The sequence below is a fragment of the Pseudophryne corroboree genome, chromosome 7 (genome assembly GCF_028390025.1).
Source record: "Pseudophryne corroboree isolate aPseCor3 chromosome 7, aPseCor3.hap2, whole genome shotgun sequence".
Lineage (NCBI taxonomy): Eukaryota > Metazoa > Chordata > Amphibia > Anura > Myobatrachidae > Pseudophryne > Pseudophryne corroboree.
The window spans coordinates 147,488,817-147,507,312 of record NC_086450.1 but is presented as its reverse complement, the minus strand read 5'-3'; the positions used below and the strand labels follow the sequence as shown (position 1 = coordinate 147,507,312).

General features: G+C 43.8%; 1 protein-coding gene, 1 long non-coding RNA gene and 1 pseudogene across 8 annotated transcripts in view; 2 read left to right on the top strand and 1 right to left on the bottom strand.

Moving 5' to 3' along the window:
• LOC134944828 (uncharacterized) overlaps nt 1-1,424 on the top strand; it is a 92,388-nt gene extending 90,964 nt beyond the window's left edge. For all 3 annotated transcript variants that reach the window (XR_010181961.1, XR_010181960.1, XR_010181959.1), the window contains one exon: nt 1,030-1,424. This is a non-coding gene — a long non-coding RNA (uncharacterized LOC134944828). The remainder of the gene's footprint in view (nt 1-1,029) is intronic.
• Nucleotides 1-18,496, bottom strand: part of THSD7B (thrombospondin type 1 domain containing 7B) — a 1,210,507-nt gene that overhangs the window by 727,426 nt on the left and 464,585 nt on the right. The window lies entirely within an intron of this gene.
• LOC134946097 (5S ribosomal RNA) lies at nt 9,717-9,835 on the top strand (annotated as a pseudogene).

The following is an 18,496-nucleotide window of genomic DNA, read 5'->3' as shown; positions in this document are numbered from 1 at the left end:
ACTTGTTGGGTTACCTGCAAAACATGCACTGTGTGGGGTCCTGAGGACCGAGTTTGAGAACCACTGTCCTACTAACCCAGTGTTTCCCAACCACGGTCCTCAAGGCACACTAACAGTTCTGGTTTTAAGGATAACCATACCTGATCACAGGTGATTTAATTAGTACCTCAGTTATTTTGATTGAACAATTTGTGTTCAAACATGGTTATCACTAAAACCTGCACTGTTGGTGTGCCTTGAGGACCGTGGTTGGGAAACACTGTACTAACCAGTCTCAGTTACATACTTTAAATCAGGGGTTCTCAAACTCGGTCCTCAGGACCCCACACATTGCATGTTTTGCAGGTAACCCAGCAGGTGCGCAGGTGTATTCATTACTCACTGACACATTTTAAAAGGTCCACAGGTGGAGCTAATTATTTCACTTTTGATTCTGTGAGGAGACCTGCAAAACATGCACCGTGTGGGGTCCTGAGGACCGGGTTTGAGAACCTGTGCTTTAAATTAATCCTAAGGTTTATTTTTATAATGACTTGTCCCTTTAAAATAGAAAAGACATTTTATGGCACCAAACACTTTTGCTGATTCTAAAGTGATCCTGGCTGGTTAATTAGATGATAATATTAAGTTACAAAAAAGAATAGTGGTGATAGGTGAACCATAGTTGCCTACCTGACCCTCTCCATTAGGGAGAAAATGCTCTGTTCCTGGACTTTCCTGGTAATGTATGATTGCCATCACCTGTGGTGAGCTAGTTAATTGATAAGAAAGGTGTTTCACCACAGGTGATGGCAATCATACATTACCAGGAAAGTCCAGGAACAGAGCATTTTCTCCCTCATGGAGAGGGTCAGGTAGGCAAGTATGAGGTGAACTGATAACTTGCTACAAAATAAAACTTTTACATTCTGAATGTTCACAATTATTAGCAGCGAGAGATCCGTCATTGTTTGCTGCTATGAGCCTTATCTCAACTCAGTCTATGTGACTTTCTACAGCTTAGTCATTTTTCATATTTGTGTATTTCAGCTCCTCTCAAGGTCGCAGTTAGTTGTTAGACAAAGAAGTGACTTCAGTTAATAAAGAATTGGAAAATATTCCAGAAGAATATGTCAATGAGACTGCATATGTGCTGAACAAATTGACAAAATAGCATAACAAACAGATGTATGCAAAATATAGTGTATGTAGGGTTGTCTGGGAGCATGCTTGAGATCAATAGCTGCAAAAGGGTCCAGTCTTCTATTATTCAAACTCATGTATGTTATTTACAAAACATAAAATTAAATTGTGGTGAAATGTTTGCTGTTTGTTCCAATGAATTGTATACAATAAATAATTTGTAGGGAAAGAGTAATGAAACATTGTACTACGGAATATTCATTAAACTCCTGTTAAGAACTAGGACTATTATAGTGAGTACTTGGCTACAAACACAACAGGATAGTTGCTCAATAGTTACTGTACATTCAGCCCACTGTAATGGCAGGTAGCAGTTGATTTACCGACAGACACAATACCGACGGTCATAATCCCAACAGCCATTGACCGACAGGCAAAATACTGACATGGATAAAATACCGACATTCATTATGCCAACATGTTCAAAATGCCGACATAGACATGATACCGACATTTGAAATGCCGACATAGTCAAGATGCCGACATGCATTTTTCAGGAATTTTTGCCCAAAAACCGACTTGTTCATACTTTACCATCCCAGTGAACCTGGAGAGAGAATACAATAGTGTGCCGAGCACAGCGAGGCACCATACTCAAAGCCGCAAGCCATGTGAGGAGACGCGGAACACTTGCACAGTGTCCACGTCGACCTATGGCGACATTGACAAAAAACACCCAGAAAAACTCATGTCAGTATTTTGACGTCAGCATTTCAAATGTCGGTATTCTGACTATGTCGGCATTTTGAACATGTCAGCACAATGAATGTCGGTATTTTGTCCGTGTCTGTATTTTGACTGTCGGTTAATGGCTGTCGGGATTATGACCATCAGTATTGTGTCCGTCGGTAAATCATACTGAACCCGTAATGGCTGCCCCTCAGATGGTGGCTGGTGGTCTTACTTCTGGGTCCATTCGCACTGTGATTTACAATCAATTAGACATTACTGGCCATCAAAATTGCAGCATGTACTGTAGTAGCCTCCTAAGGCTATCATTATAAATACATTTTCTAAGTATTTTTTTCTCTGTTACATGCAAAAGCTTCAAAACTGTTAGTGACTTCTCATGAACATCTATATCCTGATAAGGTACTGCAAATGCAGCGTCTGTAACTGTAGAAAAGAACTCTGGAATTGCTTTATGTCTTCAAGATTAAAGTGCTGCATACAGTGTTCATGGGGACTACATACTTGTAAACAGCAAGTGTACTTAGAGTGGATCACACAAGCTTTAGCAATACAATTAGTAGTTATCTGCTGCTTTTACTACGATACTGTGTAAAACTCTGTTTTCCAAAATAGATATGTTGTAACAGAAATGTTCAGAGACTGAGCTTTTCAAACAAGAAAATAGCAGCTTTCACACAAAAGAAATCAATTGCATGATGATACATGGGGAGGGGTATTCAATTAGCTCCAATCATTTTGGAGCTATTGAATTCACCCCAATGCGTAATCAATTGAGTGCCATTGTTGCCCGTTTTTAAGTTATTTTCGCCAATGCCTTTTCACTCTTTTTTCAACAATAATGCATTGGCAAAAAATGCCTCAAAATAGGTGAAAAAGGCCCGCGTTTTTGCCAGCATTGGTGCGAAAACAAGTGGATTCACCGATCGACCTGTTTTTTGCTCCTGCTATTGAATAGGGTGAATCCCCATTCGCCCTAAAAAATAGCGAAAATTCCGTTTTTTCGCCTAGGTGAAAAAAGGGCCCTAATTGAATACAATGTACAACTGTATTGTCACACATTAACTTAATACCAACTGCTGCATTTGTTTGATATTATGGAAGGTAGCCATTATTCCTAGTACTTATACTGCAATTTGTTCTGAATTGGGTGTGTCAAAGTTTCCTCTTCTTGGTGAGGGGTCATTTTAGCAACTAGAAGGTAAATATTAATAATAGACACCTGTTATCTCAGGGTCCTGGACAAACAGTGCAGGTTATTGGTCACCTATAGTGTGTTAGTTTGGTAGGTGTGGCTAAAGGACGAGACTGTAATAAAAAGGGTTGCTCTTTAAACATCAGTAGCACACTTGGTTAAGATAATGTATGTGGTGGACTAATGTATGCATGTCCACCAGAGCTTGGTTGAAGCTAGATGGTGTCCATAGAATATAATTTTTTTTACACAGGAGAACCAATGTTGAAGACTGTATACAAGAGTCAAAAGTATAACTTAAATGGCTTAAGTAATAACAGAAACAAGTGTCTGAATGTTCTCCTACAGGGGAAGCAGATTAGGAAAATTCCCTACAAACAATGAAAACTTCTCCTTAGCTGTGCGGTCTGCCTCCCCATCGAAGCCGTATGCAGGAGCAGTGAAGTTTCTCACTCTGTCAGTCTCATGGAAGCTCCCTATAGTTGTAAGGCCACGGCTACTGTCATAGCACGTTGAGCAACCATAAAGGTGTCTGTGATTGGTTGACAATAGTTTGTTAGTATAGGTTGCTTACTATTAATTACCATACCCAACAGCCACATCACCCAAACACGTCAGTCCAGGATGAGGATTACTCAGGGCATCCGGCATTATCTTCATCTACCTTTACTAGTGTATAATACAGGAATATAGGAAAATGCTTGTTATTGATGATTTATAGTAATGTTTACAAGTCTTTATATACTACAGTACAGTATATACTGAAATATAGCATTAGTGGGCAGTGAGAGGGAAATGATGGCTAAAGTAATATGCTTACATAAATTTCTGAAGAGTGATAGTGTGAAATGCCGGGCTGTATTGGAAGGGAGTAGTATCCTTCAAGGATTGGTGTGTGGAGTGAAACTTTGTTCTTTGTGCTCTGAAGGTAGGAACATAACTTAGCATTTGTGCTTTCATTAGCAAAAATGTTTACGTTTCCCCATGTACTTGAAGCAGACAACTCCTCGCATCCTGCAGCTTACTGAAGCTACCTCTATTGACATATCTGTGACTAGGGTGTAGTATGACATCAGTGGCAGAACCACAGTGGGCACATGGGTTGCGGCTGTAATTGGCCAGGCTGCACATGCTCATAAGAAGCCTTCTGGTTTGATCTTCTGAGAGAAAAGCAGATCTTAGGCTAGAGAGGCATCGCTGGACCATACACACATTTTGCTATGGGGCTCAGAAATACATTGTACTGCCCTTGACTGACGTAATATCCCATGCTTCCAGTGAAGTAAAATCATGGACTATTGGGAGTTCCCAAATGTTAATAGCTACATTGCATGACAGTATGTTGGGAAAAAAATTAGAAACCGCACTGCTGTGTCTTGCTGAGACAATAAATTCAATAGTATAGTATATTTAAAATGTATTTATTCATACATAAAAATTATATAAGTATATCTCATATACACACATACTGTAATATCCCAGCAGTAATAAAAGATTCATGTATAGTATCCGTAGCTGAATTCACCTTGATACAGGCCACAAATGTGCCCGAAATGCATTGCTGCTCTCTACATGTATGACTTCTCTACCACGGTAATCTGACTCCAAGCATTTCTAAATTGCTGCACTAGACCACACACTAATACCCAAGTCAATGGATACCTCTGCAATCATCTGATAACCTGTCTACTGTGCAATCCTTGGAGCTGCTGCTAGCTGCCAGCTAATCTCCTGCTTACTAGTTGCTAACTGCCATGTTACAGGCCCAATTTATAACTTTTCCAGGCTTAGTATATCTGGCCCTTAGTGTGGCTGGAATGAGAACTGGAGGTCCACAAGTGAGCTTACGTATTAATATACAGTACACTTGCATTGATATACTTGATATACTAAAGTCTATCTTTAATAGACTGTACATGATATGGTACCATATGATATTAATAAACTAACACTTTGGTGAGACATCTGATACTATAACAACTGGTATATATATACAGTATATATATATATATATATATATATATACAGAGGCAGATCCAGAATAAAATGACAGGGAGCAGCATGATAGGGAAGGCAGGGGGGTAGGAGTGGTAGGAACATTTGGTACACTTCAGAAATGGGGTGTGGCCCCACTGCAAGGGGTGTGGCCTCACAGAACAGGGATAGGGTGACAGGCTGTGGGTGATAGGCAGAGAGTGACAGGCAATGGGTTATGGTGAATGTGATGGAAAGAGGTCGTGGGAGACATCAAGGAGAGGGTGACAGGGAATGAATGACAGAGAGAGGCAGTGAATTAATTTATTTACCTGGGCCCAGAGCTGCACCATGACTCGTCCTTGGGTTTTACGCCGGGGAGGTCATGAGATTGTGACGTCAGATCCCCAGTGTCGCCAGTAATGATAGCCCAAGTAGAGAGGAAACCGGGGTCGAAGCAACAGAGGGAGGAGCTGAGAGGAGAGGGAATCATGGCCCTTCCTCTCAATCTGGCCAGACTATCACCGTACACTCAGACAGCAGCTCAGCCTCAGCTGTTGAGCTGCTCACTTTAGTCTGAGGGACTGGTAGCGTGGAGCAGGGTATCCGGAATCCAGGCCGACACCAACTGGTCGACACACCTTAGGTCGACACCTGAAATAGGTCGACATGAACAAGGTTGACATGGAAAAAAGTCGACATTAGGTTTTTTTTTTTAAATTAATTTTTTAACTTTTTCATACTTTACAATACACGTGGACTATAATTGGGAATGGTAACCTGTGCCGAGCGCAGTGAGGCACCTTGCCTGAAGTTCGCTCGCCATGCAAGCGGACACGGTGCACTAATTGGGCTTCCTGGTCACATTACTGAGAAAATGACACAAAAAAATAATAATAAAAAACTCATGTTGACCTTTTTCCATGTCGACCTTGTTCAATTCGACCTATTGTCCATGTCGACCTACTTCAGGTGTCAACCTATGGTGTGTCGACCAATTGGTGTCAACCTAAGTGGTGTCGACCCTGAGTCCCAGACCCGCAGAGCAGGGATTGGTGGATGGGCAGCGGCATATTAGTCAGTGTTATGTGGACACATATATAAAAGGTGAGGGAAAGGGGCACACTTGTGAAAAAAATGTTGTTGTTTTTTAAATACATAAAAGGCTTTCATCATGCAATAATATAACACACATACACACACATAGAGATGAGCGGTCCAGATTCTAAGGAATCCAGAATGCTATAAATCGGGGATCATATTCCACCCATGCCACGACTCGGGTGTTCCTGTCATACTCGGATCCTGCACCGAAGTCAACCTCCTTGCATCGGATTGTTGTGGGACTTTGATTCTATTTAAGGTGCCGCAGCCAGGACTCAGCGCCATTGCACTATGTTGCATGCTGCTGTACGCTGCGCTGTACTCTTCTGCAAGATCGGACTGGCCCACAGGGGAACAGGGCAAACCAACAGTGGGCCCCACTGCCTGTGGGCCCACCTCCTCCTGTTATTAATCTTCTACATAACCATGCACGTACAAGCAGTGTTTACTATATATATTTATCAAGGGACCCAGCCCATGCACTCTCTACTGGTTAACCGGGACTCTGTGGTGGTTGGCCACACCTCCGCTATTGCCTGGCCACACCCTTAAGCATAAGCCCCTCCCACTGCATTCCTCCAGTAGGCCCTTCTTGTCCCAGTCCGACACTGCTCTTCTGTATTGTGTTGTTTCCTGACTCACAAGTGGCTATGCTCTAAAATGACTGTGTATAGGGGGCACACTGCTGAATGCTGCCCTATACTCTGCTGTATTTGCTGTGCATAGACTCTGGACTGACAAGCGGCTGTGCTGTATATAAAGTGACTGTGTAAACAGGGTACACTGCTGCACGATGTGCTGTACTCGGCTGTAAATTGTACTGTTTGGTGTGCTGTACCTTAGTGCGCTTTGTTCACGTGCATCTATACACCCTGTAATCCACGCAGTTTATACCTAGCTACAAGTTAAAAACAGAAAAATTTGCATGTGCATCTATAAGCCCTGTGACTCCATGCAGTTTGAACTGAGCGGCAATTTCAAGAACAGAAAAAATATATATACTGTATAGAACTATTGTTTGTACTGTTCATTGCACTTTACCCTAGTGCCCTTTGTTCAAAGCCCTGTGACTCCACTCAGTTTGAACTGAGCTGCGAGTTAAAAAAAATATTTTTTTTATAGATTTATTGTTTGTACTGTTCTGTGCACCGTACTCCAGTACGCTGCACAACTGTTTCATAGATGTCCTATAAACTGCCGTGTGTGTATGCAGCTGCTGTGTCGCTTAGTAACCAGCCAGCTTAATGCAGCCTTTGGCAAATATTTGTGAAAACAATATTGTGAGCTGTGAGGTGGACAAAATTGAATGGAAATTAGTGTAAATTAATGTTATTGAGGTTAATATTACACTAGGAATAAAAAAAGGCCCAAATTATATGATTTTTTAGCTTTTTTTTGTTGTAAATTTTAGTGAAAAAAAATCAAAATCAAAATTCAAAACCAGTCACAGCAGTCTGGCAAATCCAAATCCAAAACCGGACAACAAATCAGAGCCAAATCCAAACCCATCTGCATTCTGCACACATCTCCAGTGCAATATATGATCTCTGCCTGTGTTTAAACCTATAACCTGCTTACAGTGCTATATACACTGTATATATATATATATATATATATATATATAAAATACAGATGGAGCCATGCTAATCATGGCTCTGCCTAACGACTACAGCATCTCCATCCGGACGGCCGCTTGTGCCCGTGACGGAGACGCACCCCATTCACTAGAATGGGAGAGTGTCTCTGTCCGGGGGGCGCACCAGTCAGACGGATCGCCCAGTCACGCCGGGAGTGCACACCTGCAATGTAGCCGCCTCAGATGAGCGCGGCTCCATCTGTATATATATATAATTATATATATACATATATATATTGGAAAGCAGTAGATTTGATCAGAACTCAGTGTAACAGCAGCAGATTATTAGTGCCAAAGACCCAGCCACACCGCCCACAGCTCACTCCCGCACTCACCTGCCTATTGGCAGAGTTCAGTCCCGCCGGTCACTGACCCCAAAGTGGATCTCCACACACAGCTCCCCACTGCTAGCCCCCTACAGTCACAAAAGTATGGTGGCAGCAGGCGCATGGCCCTAGTGCCTGCCGACTCTATCAAAAACATGACGGAGACAGCAGCAGAATGCCTGCTGATGGTCTCCATTAGACTAAAAATAATGACTGGAAGGGGCTGCTTGACCCATGGCCGATGGTGTCGCATATATTCTGATACTGTGTTCCAGGACGCAGCTAAGATCAGTAATTCATGCAGGAGGTGCCCATAATCATTAAATACTGGGAAATACTGGGCAGCTTTGTTTTCCACCAAAATTTAGAATGTCAGCTTTTTTTTATATTGGTTCACAGCTGGTTCGATGGCGGATATATCAAGGAGGGCCGGATTAAGGCAGGTAGAGGCCCAGGGTGACAGAGCTTGTGGGTTCCCCACTATTGATGGCAAAGCCCCCCTCCCAGCACACACACACACACACACACACACACACACCACACACTCGCAGACAGCGCACCAGAGCATGTTCATACATGTTCTATTTAAATATATATAGTTCTCAGTTCTCAAGAATTAAACGGAACTGCACAAGTACGAAGGACTGTGAAGACCAATTAGAGATCTACAGGAAGAGGTTTGAAGAGAAAAGATACCCGAAGCCCCTTTTAGATGAAGCACTGGAAAAAACAAGAGTTTTGGATAGGGAAAAGCTACTAACATATAAAACCAAGGATGAAACGAAGGAAAGAATCGCCTTCATCACTACGTATAGTCAACATGAAAAAGTATTTAGAAACTCCCTTAGATCTCATTGGGGAATCCTTTAAATGGACCCAGTGCTCAAAGAAATCTTACCGCCCAAACCAGAACTAATTTTGAAAAAATCTAAAAACCTCAAAGACCTCCTTGCACCTAGCATGCTGAAGGAAAAATCCACCCGGAACACCCCTATGCTGAAATGTACGGGGTCTTATAAATGTGGAAAGTGCAATATATGTAAATACTTACACCGGAACAGGAAAACTTTTAGCGATACAGAGGATAAGAAGGAATACACTATAAAGGACTTTATGAACTGTAACACATCATCCGTGATTTACCTTTTGGAGTGCACCTGCAAAATGAAGTATGTAGGAAAGACGAAGAGACCCCTCAAAATACGGATCCAAGAACATATAAGAAATATCAAGAACAAGATTGTTAGCCACGCAGTCTCTCGACATTTTGCATGGAAACATAACTCCAATCCAGAGGACCTTACATTTAAGGCAATTGAACACGTTTGCTTGGGCGAGAGAGGAGGAGACCTTGGAAACAAACTTTCAAGACGGGAAATGTATTGGATTTTCCAGTTGCAGACTCTACATCCAGTTGGCCTGAATAAGGGATACGAAATTGCACCCTTTCTATGAGGTGCAGTGTCCCAGAAATACTCCATTGTTTCTTTTATTCTTTTATTGTTCTTCCTTTTACTTCCCTCACTTCACGATTCAGTTAATTACTGCCCACCAAACATTTAAGAATAAAGCAATAAATCACGTGGTATTATGATGTCTAATCTTTTTCGCGTACAGTCAAACCACACTGGTACACCCAATCTCGTCCGATCTTGGAAGCTAAGCAGTGTTTGGGCCTGATCAGTACCAGGGAAGGGGACTACCTGGGAAGATTGGGTACTGTAATGTCTAATAAATGACGTCAGTTTAATACCAACTTATGTTTGTAATATTAACACTCCTTAAAATAACGCCATAGGCCACGAAAAACTCTGCACTTTCCATCATTTTAATCCAATCCGCACTTTGCACTGTCACCTATACTATTCTTAAACATAATAATGAAATATATTATTTCAAAACCCACTGCTATTTATATCTTACCATGTTGCACTTTGCACTCCTATTTAATATATATAAAAAATTTTAACCTTCTAATATTCTTAAACCTTCTACCCTGAGGTCCTTTTACACAGTGCCTTATATTTAACATTGCACCAGCACTTTATTTATTTATTGTTTAAAAAAACGGGAGATATACATGTTATATATTATATATTACTATTCTCATGGTTCTTGCTGATGATCATATATACATAAAAAATATATGTAAAGAATCGTCTTGAATGTTTTGCAAAATAACATCTGTTGCCAGGATATTACCATCTATTCTTTTTCTATTTATGGTATCGTTGTCATGGACACGGGTATAACTGGAAACTATCTGGATCCAAAAGAACTACCAAAAGATGGCCGCCACATTATAGAAATCAAATGGACTAAATCCCAGCAAAGATGGCCACCGCCGCATAGGTCCTTAGAGACAGAACCCTCCTGTACACTCTGACACCTGCCGGGGACAGCCGTGGACACAAGCGTAGAGAACATCCTGAAAGCCGTGAGACGCCGCGGGAGCATGCACAATCGCGGACCGGAAGTGGGGCGGAAGTGACGAAGACTCGGCACCCGTCACCGGAAGTGTGGCGGAAATGCCACTAATATATCGTATTTACTGTATTTATGGACTGTAGAGTATTTGAATCTGAATGTCTAGCTCATGTAATTTCATTGCACTAAAAAGCATTTTAAAAGCCTGCAATATTTAATTGCATCATGTGACCACCAGTGATGTCACAACCCCTTTACCAGGTACTCTGGCTATAAATAGACAGGGAAGCTCATTATGTCCCTACCCTTTGAAGAAGTCTGATGAGACGAAACGCGTTGGGTTTCCTGCACTAATCCCCTGCTGTTTTTTAAGTTAAGTTGATCTCCTTATCCTTGTAATATTTACTTGGTTCATACTTTTATGTTTTTATGTACTTTGTAAAAAAATTTTTTTTACTCTCATATATATTAAAAAATAATTTCATATAAAATAAATTTTATACATATATATATTTTTTGGCTTTTAAATTTACCATTTTTTAGCAACACTGAGCGCCGAACCTTATCTCTCCAGCTTTCCATATATATATATATTTATCTATCTATCTATCTATCTATCTATCTATTCTGTCTGCCGTAATGTGTAAGAAGGGGGACTGGCTGCCGAACTGTGTAAAAAGGGGGACTATCTGCCGTAATGTGTATCTATCTATCTATCTATGTTATGTACACCAGTGCCTGCAGGAAAGTACTGGTGTCAGAACTGTTATGCACAACAAATGGACTCACAGACAGACTGGGGAATATGACATAACGTACACAGAAGGTGATAGGGTAACAAAATACACACAAAGTGAACAGAGAAGCCCAGAGGCTAAGGAACTGGGTATCTCCCTTGTATTAGAAATGCTCAGATGGGAAAAGCAAGATGTTGTGTTTTAATACATAGAGAACCCGAAATGCTGTTGCTAAGGGCAACAGCAAAACCCTAAAGGGTTACCAACGGGTGTGGCAGTAAACTCCTTGGTCAGAGATGGAATGATAGACACAAGGAGAGTCTCCACAATCCTAATTCTCACTTGCAGTGCACAGGTTCAGTTTACTGCCACTAAACTGACCCCTGACACCTAGCACAGTGAGACAGGATTAGACAGGCAAGTCTTAGAATACAGCCGCAAACTTGCTAAGTTCACAGAGTAGTAACAGAACCCCAGCAAGCTAAACGACTGACTCCAGTCTTACTGCTAGGTCTGGATTGGCAGAGTGTAATACCAAATCCCCAGGCCTATTTGCAGTAAGCAACAAACAAATACAAAGCTACACAGTACTGGCTAACTTTCAGGAACTGACTAACCAACAAAGATTCAGCAGCATCTGCTTAACCTGGAAAGAGGCCTTATGAAGCAGGTGCTGTCCACGCCCCACTCAGACCTCACAGACTGTGAGCACAAAAACCAGCACCGGATCCCCTGCCGTGCACAGAGCCTATAACCACTGCACAGCAAAAGACCCGAACCGGAGTATCAGCTGCGCTCAGGTTACTCCGCTAGTACTTGTCTCCCGGTTGCCATGACGACGTGGCAGCACAGGGCAGGAGACCCTAACAGTACCCCCCCTCTGACGAGGGGTCAAAGAACCCCTACCACCGGGTTTATCGGGGAACTGCGAGAAGAAAGAGCGTATCAGTCTGGGGGCATGAAGATCACAACTGCGCACCCACGACCGCTCCTCCGGGCCATACCCCTTCCAGTGCACCAAAAATGACAGCCGACCCCGAACCACCTTGGAGTCAAGAATCCTTTCAACAACAAACTCCCTCTGGCCACGTATCAGAAGAGGGGAAGGTCTTCCACTGGAAGAAGGATTCCTAATCGCCCGTTTTAAAAGGGAACAATGAAATGTTTTATTGATACCCAAAGAACGGGGCAGATCTAACTGAAATGCCACCGGATTGATAACCCTGGTGATCTTATAAGGGCCGATGAACCGGGGGCCTAACTTATGAGATGGCTGTCTCAACTTCAAATTCTTGGTAGACAACCAGACGAAGTCTCCTAATTTGAAGCTGCAGGGTCTTTTCCGCTTATCAAAAACCCTTTTGGTCACTAATGACACAGACACAAGGGCTTTCTTCACTTTCCGCCAAATACCTCTAAGGACCGAAACCACAGAGGAACCACCAGGCGTGGAGTCCAGGGGGTCAAAAGAATTGGCCTTAGGATGATGCCCATACACACAAAGGAAGGGAGAGATCCCTGTAGCAGAGTGAGCCGCGTTGTTATAGGCAAACTCCGCCATGGACAGATGAGCAACCCAGTCAGTCTGACACTTGGAGACATAACACCTGAGGAACTGCTCCAAGGACTGGTTCACCCTTTCAGTCTGCCCATTAGACTGCGGATGGTAGCCTGACGACAAGCTGACAGAAATCTGGAGATCGGAACAAAATGCCCTCCAGAATTTGGCCACAAACTGGGATCCGCGGTCAGAGACCACATCAAGTGGCAACCCGTGGAGACGCACAACATGCAGCATAAATAATTCAGACAGGCGTCTGGCCGATGGCAGCCCAACCAGTGGAACGAAGTGCGCCATCTTCGAAAACCTGTCAACGACAACCCAGATGGCTGTCATCCCCGAGGATTTGGGCAAGTCCACCACAAAATCCATTGAAATGTGGGTCCATGGCTTAGATGAGATAGAGAGTGGATGTAATGGGCCAACAGGAACCCCTCTAGGAGTCTTATTTCGGGCACAGATGTCACATGCCCGAACCCACTGATCCACATCCTTAGCCACCGAGGGCCACCACACCGCCCTAGATAGCAACTCCCGAGTTCTGGCAATACCCGGGTGACCTGCCGACTTCTTGGCATGGAATTCCAGGAACACTCGCTGTCTTAACCTAGGAGGCACAAACAAAAGACCTACCGGAAGGTCTGGAGGAGCCTGCTCCTGTGCTCTAAGGACTAATGATAAGAGGTCCTGGGTAATGCCCACTTTAATACATGATGGGGAAACAATGGGCAACGGCTCCTCGGTGGTCTCCTGGATTGGAGCAAAACTCCGCGAGAGCGCATCAGCCTTGATGTTTTTTGACCCAGGGCGATATGTTATCAAAAAATTAAAGCGAGCAAAAAACAAAGCCCATCGTGCCTGCCTGGCATTGAGACGCTTCGCTGACTCTAAATATGCCAGATTCTTATGGTCAGTGAGAATTGAGACCACAAACTTAGCCCCCTCAAGCCAGTGTCTCCACTCCTCGAGTGCATCCTTAATAGCCAACAATTACCGGTTACCCACGTCATAATTCATCTCGGCAGGCGAAAATTTACGGGAAAAGTAAGCACAGGGATGAAGGCGATTATCAGACACTCCCATCTGAGAAAGCACTGCCCCAATACCCATCTCAGAGGCATCCACCTCCACCACAAAAGGACGCTCTGGATCTGGGTGTCGCAGCACCTTGGCCGAAACAAATGCCCTTTTGAGACGGGCAAAAGCCGCTTTAGCCTCACAAGACCAGTGAGCAACATCCACCCCTTTCTTAGTGAGTGCCACCAAGGGCGCCACTATAGACGAAAATCCAGCGATAAATCGTCTATAAAAATTCGCAAAGCCCAGGAAACGCTGAAGCGCCTTCAAACTAGTGGGTTGCACCCAATCCCGGACTGCCTGTACCTTGGAACCCTCCATTTGGAAACCTTCTGGGGAGATAATATATCCTAGAAATGCGATTTGCTGAACTTCAAATTCGCACTTCTCCAGCTTCGCCCCAAGCCGGTGGTCTCTGAGTTTCTGGAGGACTAAGCGTACATGCTTCCGATGTTCCTCCAGGGAATTGGAGAAGATTAGGATGTCATCTAAGTATACAACTAAGAATCTATCCAAATATTCCCTGAGCACATCATTCATGAAATCCTGGAAGACTGCCGGGGCATTACAGAGCCCAAAAGGCATCACCAAATATTCATAATGCCCTGAGTGGGTATTAAAGGCAGTCTTCCATTCATCCCCCTCTCTTATTCGGATTAGATTGTACGCACCGCGTAGGTCAATCTTAGAAAAAATGGTGGCAGTACGAAGCTGGTCAAACAAGACCGAAATGAGAGGCAGTGGGTATGAGTTTTTAATCGTGATACGGTTCAATTCCCTGAAGTCGATGCAGGGTCGCAACGAACCGTCCTTTTTACCCACGAAGAAGAACCCCGACCCAACTGGAGACTGTGAAGGTCTGATAAATCCCTTAGCCAAGTTCTCCTGAATGTACTCTGCCATAGCCTGAGTCTCAGGACGTGACAGGGAGTACAACCTGCTCTTGGGAAGCTTAGCATTTGGCAACAAATCAATGGCACAGTCATAGGGGCGATGGGGAGGTAGTACCTCTGCAACTTTTTTGGAGAACACGTCCGCAAAATCTGCATAACACCCTGGCAATCCTGGCAAACTTAGCTGCGAGAGCCTGACTGGAAGGCTCAAGCAACTCCTGAAACAATCAGTACCCCAACTAAGAATCTCCCCAGAGACCCAGTCAAATTGAGGATTGTGGGCCCTTAACCAGGGTAACCCCAACACCAATGGGGCAAAAGTACAGACAGTCACATAAAAGGACAATTTTTCAGAGTGTGTGGCTCCAATAAACAAAGAAATCTGGCTAGTGCAAGAGGTAATTTTACCTTGGGATAATGGTTCCCCGTTAAACCCACAAATCTCAATTTCCGATGCCAAGGGTACTAAGGGAACAGAGTGTTTCAGGGCGAATTGGCGGTCCATAAAAACCCCGTCGGCCCCACTGTCCACAAAGGCCTCAGTCTTGACAGTTTGACCGAGGATCTTCAAGGTCACCGAAATGATAAAAGTCTTCTTGGGAAATTCTGACTTCTGGCCTGACAGGATATTTCCCATCACCCTCAGGCCCTGAAGTTTTCCGGCTTTTCTGGGCATGATACTACCACATGACCTTTATTCCCACAGTACAAACACAACCCCTGCTGTCTCCTCCGCGTCTTCTCACGCGAGGAGAGGCGGGTAGCCCCAATCTGCATAGGCTCCTCGGAAAATTCCTCAGAGTCTGAGGTTCCCTTGGGAAGGAAGGAAATCTCAGTCTCCCTTTCAAGCCTACGCTCTCTCAGCCGTCTATCCACCCGGATGGATAACTGCATGAGCTGATCCAAGCTATCAGGCAAGGGATATTGTACCAGTTGGTCCTTTATCTGGTTAGAAAGACCTCTTCGGTACTGGTGTCTCAGGGCTGGGTCATTCCACTGGGTATCATGGGCCAACCTCCGAAACTCCGTACAGTAAACCTCAACTGGCCTTCGCCCTTGCTTAAGGATCGAAATCTGAGCCTCGGCTGAGGCCGTCTTGTCAGGGTCATCATACAACATGCCCAGTGCCGTAAAAAAAGCATCAACACTTTTAAGCGACGGACAGTCAGGCTGCAACCCATATGCCCAGACCTGTGGGTCTCCTTGTAGCAAGGAAATCACTATGCCCACCCGCTGAATCTCCGACCCAGAAGACTGAGGCCTAAGCCGGAAGTATAGCTTGCAGCTCTCCTTGAAACAAAAGAACTGCGAGCGATCTCCAGAAAAACGATCCGGGAGATTTACTTTCGGCTCCTTAACCCCTGCAGGTGCTGCTGCTGCGGGAGCTCCGCCAGCAGCCTGGGAGGTGTGCATTTTAATGGACAGATCATTAAATTGTCGAGTCAGGACCTGCACCTGATCGACCACCTGTTGCAACGTATTTTGAGGGGTATGCTCCATATTCCCACAAAATTTCAACAGGAGTATTAGGCTGCTGAATATGTTATGTACAGCAGTGCCTGCAGGAAAGTACTGGTGTCAGAACTGTTATGCACAACAAATGGACTCACAGACAGACTGGGGAATATGACATAACGTACACAGAAGGTGATAGGGTAACAAAATACACACAAAGTGAACAGAGAAGCCCAGAGGCTAAGGAACTGGGTATCTCCCTTGTATTAGAAATGCTCAGATGGGAAAAGCAAGATGTTGTGTTTTAATACATAGAGAACCCGAAATGCTGTTGCTAAGGGCAACAGCAAAACCCTAAAGGGTTACCAACGGGTGTGGCAGTAAACTCCTTGGTCAGAGATGGAATGATAGACACAAGGAGAGTCTCCACAATCCTAATTCTCACTTGCAGTGCACAGGTTCAGTTTACTGCCACTAAACTGACCCCTGACACCTAGCACAGTGAGACAGGATTAGACAGGCAAGTCTTAGAATACAGCCGCAAACTTGCTAAGTTCACAGAGTAGTAACAGAACCCCAGCAAGCTAAACGACTGACTCCAGTCTTACTGCTAGGTCTGGATTGGCAGAGTGTAATACCAAATCCCCAGGCCTATTTGCTGTAAGCAACAAACAAATACAAAGCTACACAGTACTGGCTAACTTTCAGGAACTGACTAACCAACAAAGATTCAGCAGCATCTGCTTAACCTGGAAAGAGGCCTTATAAAGCAGGTGCTGTCCACGCCCCACTCAGACCTCACAGACTGTGAGCACAAAAACCAGCACCGGATCCCCTGCCGTGCACAGAGCCTATAACCACTGCACAGCAAAAGACCCGAACTGGAGTATCAGCTGCGCTCAGGTTACTCCGCTAGTACTTGTCTCCCGGTTGCCATGACGACGTGGCAGCACAGGGCAGGAGACCCTAACAATCTATCTATCTATCTATCCCTCCATCCATCTCTATAGATAAACAGACAGACAGACATACAGACATACTGTATGTGCATATGCTTGCTTTCCCTATCACTAATGTAAGCATTATGTACACAAGGAGCCAGATGTACAAAGCCTGAAAAGTGATAAATATCACAGTGATAAAGCACCAGCCAATCGGCTCCTAACTGTCATTTTTCAAACACAGCCTGTAACATGGCAGTTAGGAGCCGATTGGCTGGTGCTTTATCACTGTGATATTTATCACTTTTCAGGCTTAGTATATCTCCCCCAAGGTGAGTGTATTGTCAGTAGGAGTCATTATTTTCAGCTACTGCCCAGTAATTGCACTTCGTGTTTGTTTTATTCAGTAAATTAAAAACATTCTTCAAACAATTCTTCGCTCTAACTTTTTCTATTACAACCTAATAAGGCCATCTGCTCTTGGCTGTTAAAACAGGATACCCATCTGTTTGCAAGTACTGTTTTGCTAACACCAAGTGCTGTGTGTAATTAATGTTATTTAAAAATACTGTCTGCACACATAGTACACATGGTAAAGTTCAGGACTACAGAATAGCAGGTACTGTATACAGTGGCGTAAGTTCGTCACAGTCGCCCGGAGGCAAGATAAATATTGGTGCCCCCCTATTTCCTATATTAAGATAAATATATGTATGTGTGCGTGTGTGTGTGTGTGTGTGTGTGTGTGTGTGTGTGTGTGTGTGTGTATATGGAGTGTTTTGAAAAAATAATTATATACTGTATTTATACATTTAATTGTCCTTTATTTTAAATCACACATTTCTTAGCAGTCATACCCAGGATTGGAACCCATGACCTGTTACACTAACAGCAGACACTTTACTGATGGAGTCATTTGCTCCTGTAGAGGAGGCATGAGAATTCTAACTATATGAAGTTACGTGTAATTGTCAGAGAAGTAGCTTCATATAGTTAGAATTCTCATATTTCCTATACAGGAGCAAACAGCTTCATCAGTAAGGTGCCACATCCAGTGTAATAGGTTGTGGTTTCTAATCCTGGGTATGACCCTTGTAAAATGTGTATATTCAGTATAATAAAGTGGGTGTGATTTGTAAGGTGCAGGGACCAGTGAGGAAGTCGGCCACTGAAAAGACAGCGGCAGCTATCAATTAACTTAATTCAATGGTGTCACAGAATGGGAGGAGAGGTGCCTCCCTTCAGAGCAGGAGCCCGGCGGCAGATGACTCCGTTGCCTCCCAGAGTTCTGCCTCTGA